General features: G+C 51.7%; 1 protein-coding gene across 2 annotated transcripts in view; it reads left to right on the forward strand.

Annotated features, from left to right (window-relative positions):
- Positions 1 to 5,235, forward strand: part of LOC111955230 (protein tyrosine phosphatase type IVA 3) — a 60,408-nt gene that overhangs the window by 14,271 nt on the left and 40,902 nt on the right. The window lies entirely within an intron of this gene.

The raw sequence follows: 5,235 nt of genomic DNA on the forward strand, positions 1-5,235 counted from the left end.
TGACGAGGCGATCCCTCTGCGATGGTGTATGACGAGGCTATCCCAGAGAAGCCTGAGCAGCTCTTAGTGTAGCTTGACCACTTGAGCCAAGTAGTTCAACTACCAGGACTTTCTTTAGCGCACTGTTGACCCATTACTGACAACATGGGGGGTTTGGGGGGGGCTCACCAAAACCACGATGGGACAATCCTGACCTACTGATAACTGTGGGAATTCTGACTCCCAGAGCAACTAGGGGAAAAAAGAGATTGATTTTATAATGTCAAATAAAAATACATACAGAGAGAGAGAAATCTCTTGTTGCCAAATCCCCAGCCCTTTCATTCTAGCCTACATTTAGCTCCTCTCTCTTTCACTGTCTTTCCTTTCTCTGATCCCTCTCAAATTCTTTCATATTCTGGAATGATCTCACTCTCAATCCATCTCTTTCTCCCTCTCCCTCTTCCTATAATCTATTTTCCTTCCTCCATCCTCCTTGCTTTCAGTTCACCCATTGTCTGTCTGTCTGTCTGTAAACTGTTGGTCTGTCTGTCTGTCTGTCTGTCTGTCGCTCGCTCGCTAGGGGAAGGGGTTCTCTGCTGTTGTCGAGTATAGTGTGTGTGCCTGCCTGTAACTCTGGACCTGTTCTTCTGCATCAATAGCCTTGGCTTTGACACAGTTCACAGTCAAGTGAACACAAGGTTAAAAACAATCTTGATTCAAAACAATGACTGGAATCGGGGTCAGATTTATCTGTGGAGAACAACAAAGGTAGTGACTGTGATGGACGTTCACCATGTACACTACATGGACATTTGCTCATTTAAAGGCCTATAGCCGATGTTTACTTGACCAAAAGGCACGGCCAGGCTGTTAGGCACCTCTGTTCCAAGTGCCGGCACTAATTTGCAAACCGATTCTATATGTAGAAACGGGCGAAAATTACATCTGTCTGTTTCCCACTGGCGGTCCCTATAACACACCACACAGACAGCAAGCGAACAGACAGCAAATGGATGGCCCCCTACTGTACAGACTGACTTTTAATGCGGTGTGTTTTCTCCATAACATAGCACCTGCATTCAGTATGTTGTTGTGATGAATGAGTGGTCTTTAAACCCCCATCCTCTCATTTTAGTCTGATTTGAATTCCCTCTGCTCAGAGCCCTCAAGCAAAGTGATGTGACTAGTGTAGGGTGAAGTGGCCCGTAGACGCTGATCTGGAGTCCGTTTAGCGTTTTCTCCTCTAATGGTTAAGGTTACGATTGGTGGAGGGGAAGCTGATCCTAGATCTGTACATAGGGGAATCTTCAACAGAGTTGGTTCAGGGCTGTAAAGATGCACTGCTTGTGGCTGTGATTGGACCCAGAGGAGCTGCTGCGAGCGTTGTCGTGAGCACTGTCAGAGAAATCTGTTTGCCGCTCTGCTCGCACACTGAGAGACAGTTCTGTAATAGCTGACTGAGTTACAATTCAGGGAAACGAGAGCGAGAATGGTAGAGGGGGAGGGAACGGGAGGGAGAATGGTAGAGGGGGAGGGAGAATGGTAGAGGGGGAGGGAACGGGAGGGGTAGAATCGGTAGACGGGTCGGGAGGGAGCGGAAGTCTTGGGCAGGGAGGAGACTTGTTACAATAATGGTAGAGGGGAAGGGAGAATAGTAGAAGCGGGAGGGAACGGGAGGGAGAACTGGTGAAGGGGGAAGGGAACGTAGGAGAGGAGAATGGTATGCGGGAGCGGGCGAAATGGTAGAGCGGAAGAGGAACGGGAGAGAGATATGGTAGAGGGCTAGAAGGGGAATGGAGAGCAGGAGCGAGAATGGTAGTAGGGAGGGGAGGGAGAATGGTAGAGGGGGGGATGGTGTAGAGGGCGAGGACGGAGGCGATGAATGGTAGACTAAAGCGGAGAGGAGAATGGTAGGGGGAGGGAGCGGGAAGGGGAATGGTAGAGGCGGAGGGAGAATGGTAAGAGGGGGAGGGAACACGGGAGGGAGAATGGTAGAGGGGGAGGGAGAATGGTAGAGGGGGAGGGAACGGGAGGGACTCCTGGTTGGTGTCTGTGTTTAGTCACGACTCAGCCTGACTGACCTGTTTTTCCTCAGACTCTACGTAATGCAGAAATTAAACACAGACACACACCCACACACAGAATGAGTCACTGTGCCACCTAGACACCCAAAGCCCCCCTGCTTAACAGTAACACACACCCAGTCATTGTGGGGTGTGCTGTCTGAAAACACCCGGCCGGCCTGGTGACAAATGCCAAGTAGAGGTTTTAATATGTGGTCCAGTGGCGTCTGAGGCACTTGGAAAAATCCGAAATCAGCCACTAGGCTTTAGCTGCTAAGAAGATGGCGCCGACAGACATGGCAGCTCTGCTTCTAGCTCCTAAGCAACTTTGCAGTATTACATTATTAGTACAGAACGTTTTTTTGTGTTATTACATAGACTACTGTTCAAAAGTTTTAGAACACCTACTCATTCAAGAGCTATCCCCCCCACCCCACCATGTCACAACACAACTGATTGGCTAAAATGCATTAAGAAGGAAAGATATTCCACAAATAKATTTTTAAGAATGGTGTCCCGTCATATTTCTCTGGGAGGGATACACAGGCATCGCTGAGCGGGTTGCTGAATGGGCTGGTGTGCTGACTTGTTGGGTAGACTGGCTCTAGAATATCCTCCGCTGTTGAGACGGTGTAGACTGTGGAGAACCTCTTCCATGGCCGTCCCCAGTTGAGCCAGCTGATCATAGTGTTGACAAAGAAGGTCACCTTGTTCATTGATCGTCTGGGAGATGTCCGGTTGTCCTCCTCGCGCAGACCTCTTCTAAATAACGTGCTGAGCGCCGGCTCATTCCATCCACTGGAAGCTGCTACTGTCGCGCATACTCACCAGACTCAGCAGCCGTCTGGTTCCCAGGGATCTTCCCTTGGGTTGGTGTCCTGCGTCTGGAGCCGAACGCGCCGGGGAGGGGGTAACGTCAGGTATGCTCTGTCTCTGGRGCTCTAGGTRMCCYTGCTCCTGCGTCTCAGCCAGAATGACAGGTTTCCTGCGCCTCTGCAGAGGTGTCCACTCCTGATCCCTGGGATCGTCATTTTGGTCGGCGTCCTGCGGCTGGAGCTGCGCGTCGGGGAGGGGGTACTGACACGTGTGCTCCCTCTCCGGCCTCTTGGTCACCAGGCTGCTCATTATGGCGCACACCTGTCACCATCGTTACGCGCACCTGCACGTCATCAGACTCACCTGGACTCCATCACTTCCCTGATTACCTTCCCTATATATGTCACTCCTTTTGGTTGCTTCTCCAGGTGTTATTGTTTCTGTTTCATGTCTGTTCGTGTTTCTTGTTTTGTATTAAGTTGTGTTTTATTTATTAAAACACTCACTCCCTGAACTTGCTTCCCGACTCTCAGCGCACATCTTCACAGTGGACTTCTAGTCCGACTCGAGGCGTGCACACCATACACTGTTTCCGAGTATATTAATAGCTAATGTTCAGTTTTTAAACATTTCTTTTTAACCTTAATTTAACTAGGCAAGTCAGTTAAGAACAAATTCTTATTTACAATGACGACCTACTGAGGAACAGTAGGTTAACTGCCTTGTTCAGGGGCATAACGACAGATTTTTACCTTGTCAGCTCGGGGATTCGATCCAGCAACCTTTCGGTTACTGGCCCAACACTCTAACCACTAGGCCAGTGGTCACCAACATTTTCTGAGTCAAGATCACTTTCTGAGTCAAAATGCTTGCCGAGATCTACAGCTCAGATTTTTTATTAATATGACTTAAAAAATGTAAGCTTATGCAACATTAACCAATTAACAACAGTACTGTACCAATGAGGTGTGTGCAGTAAACTATAGGCCCAATACATTATCACCGCATATTGGCTTTGCTTGAATTTACCTGCCAAAGCATTGTTGTTCGGGACATTTAAAAAAAACTATATTTCAAAATTTGAGGTAGGCTGTATGATCACACCTGTAGTAGATCCATTGTTGTATTACTTGTGAGGCACAGCTGAGTGAACATATATTTTAAATAATTTGCTTTTTATTTTACTGGGCTGATGGTGCCTGCATCTGATGGTCAGTCTCAGCGGAGGGAGAGAGCAGCAGACTGAGGGTCTGTCTCAGCGGAGGGAGAGAGCAGCAGACTGAGGGTCTGTCTCAGCGGAGGGAGAGAGCAGCAGACTGAGGGTCTGTCGCAGCGGAGGGAGAGAGCAGCAGACTGAGGGTCTGTCTCAGCGGAGGGAGAGAGCAGCAGACTGAGGGTCTGTCTCAGCGGCGGGATAGTGCAGCAGACTGAGGGTCTGTCTCAGCGGAGGGAGAGAGCAGCAGACTGAGGGTCCTCCCGTCTCAGCGAGGGAGAGAGCAGCAGCTGAGGGTCGTCCAGCGGAGGATGAGAGCAACGAGACCTTGAGGGTCTCGTCGTCAAGCGAGGGAGAGAGCCAGCAGACTGAGGGTCCTGTCTCAGCGGAGGGCAGCAGAAGCAGAAAGACTGAGGGTCAGTCTCAAGCGAGGGAGAGCAGCAGACTGAGGTCCGTCTCAGGCGAGGGAGAAGCAGCAGGCTGAGGTCACGTCTCAGCGAGGGAGAGAGCAGCAACTGAGGGTCGTCTCAGCGGAGGGAGAGAGCAGCAGCTGAGGGTCCGTCTCCAGCGGAGGGAGAGAGCAGCCAGACTGAGGGTCCTCTCGAGAGCGGAGGGAGAGAGCAGCAGACTGAGGGCGTCTCAGCGGAGGGGAGAGCAGCGGACTGAGGGTCCGTCTCAGAGAGGGAGAGAGCAGCTAGGGCTGGTCGGTCTCTAGGCGGAGGGAGAGACAGCAGACTGAGGGTCGTCTCAGCGGAGGGAGAGAGCAGCAGCAGGCTGAGGGTCCGTCCAGCGAGGGAGAGAGCAGCAGCTGAAGGGTCCGTCTCAGCGGAGGAGAGAGCAGCAGACTGAGGTCCGTCTCAGGCGAGGGAGAGCAGCAGAGACTGAGAGGTCTGGTCTCAGCGGAGGGGAGAGAGCAGCAGATGAGGGTCCGTCTCAGCGCAGAGGAGAGGAGCAAGCAGGCTGAGGGTCCGTCTCAGCGGAGGGATAGAGGCAGTCGAGACTGAGGTCCGTCTCAGCGAGAGGGAGCTAAGAGCAGCAGCACTGAGGGTCCGTCTCAGCGAGGGAGAGAGCAGAGACTCGAGGGTCCGTCTCAGCGGAGGGAAGAGAAGCAGCAGACCTGAGGGTCCTGTTCTTCAGCGGAGGGGAGGCACAGGCGCGGGT

This window comes from Salvelinus sp. IW2-2015, linkage group LG30, assembly GCF_002910315.2.
Source record: "Salvelinus sp. IW2-2015 linkage group LG30, ASM291031v2, whole genome shotgun sequence".
Classification (NCBI taxonomy): Eukaryota; Metazoa; Chordata; class Actinopteri; order Salmoniformes; family Salmonidae; genus Salvelinus; species Salvelinus sp. IW2-2015.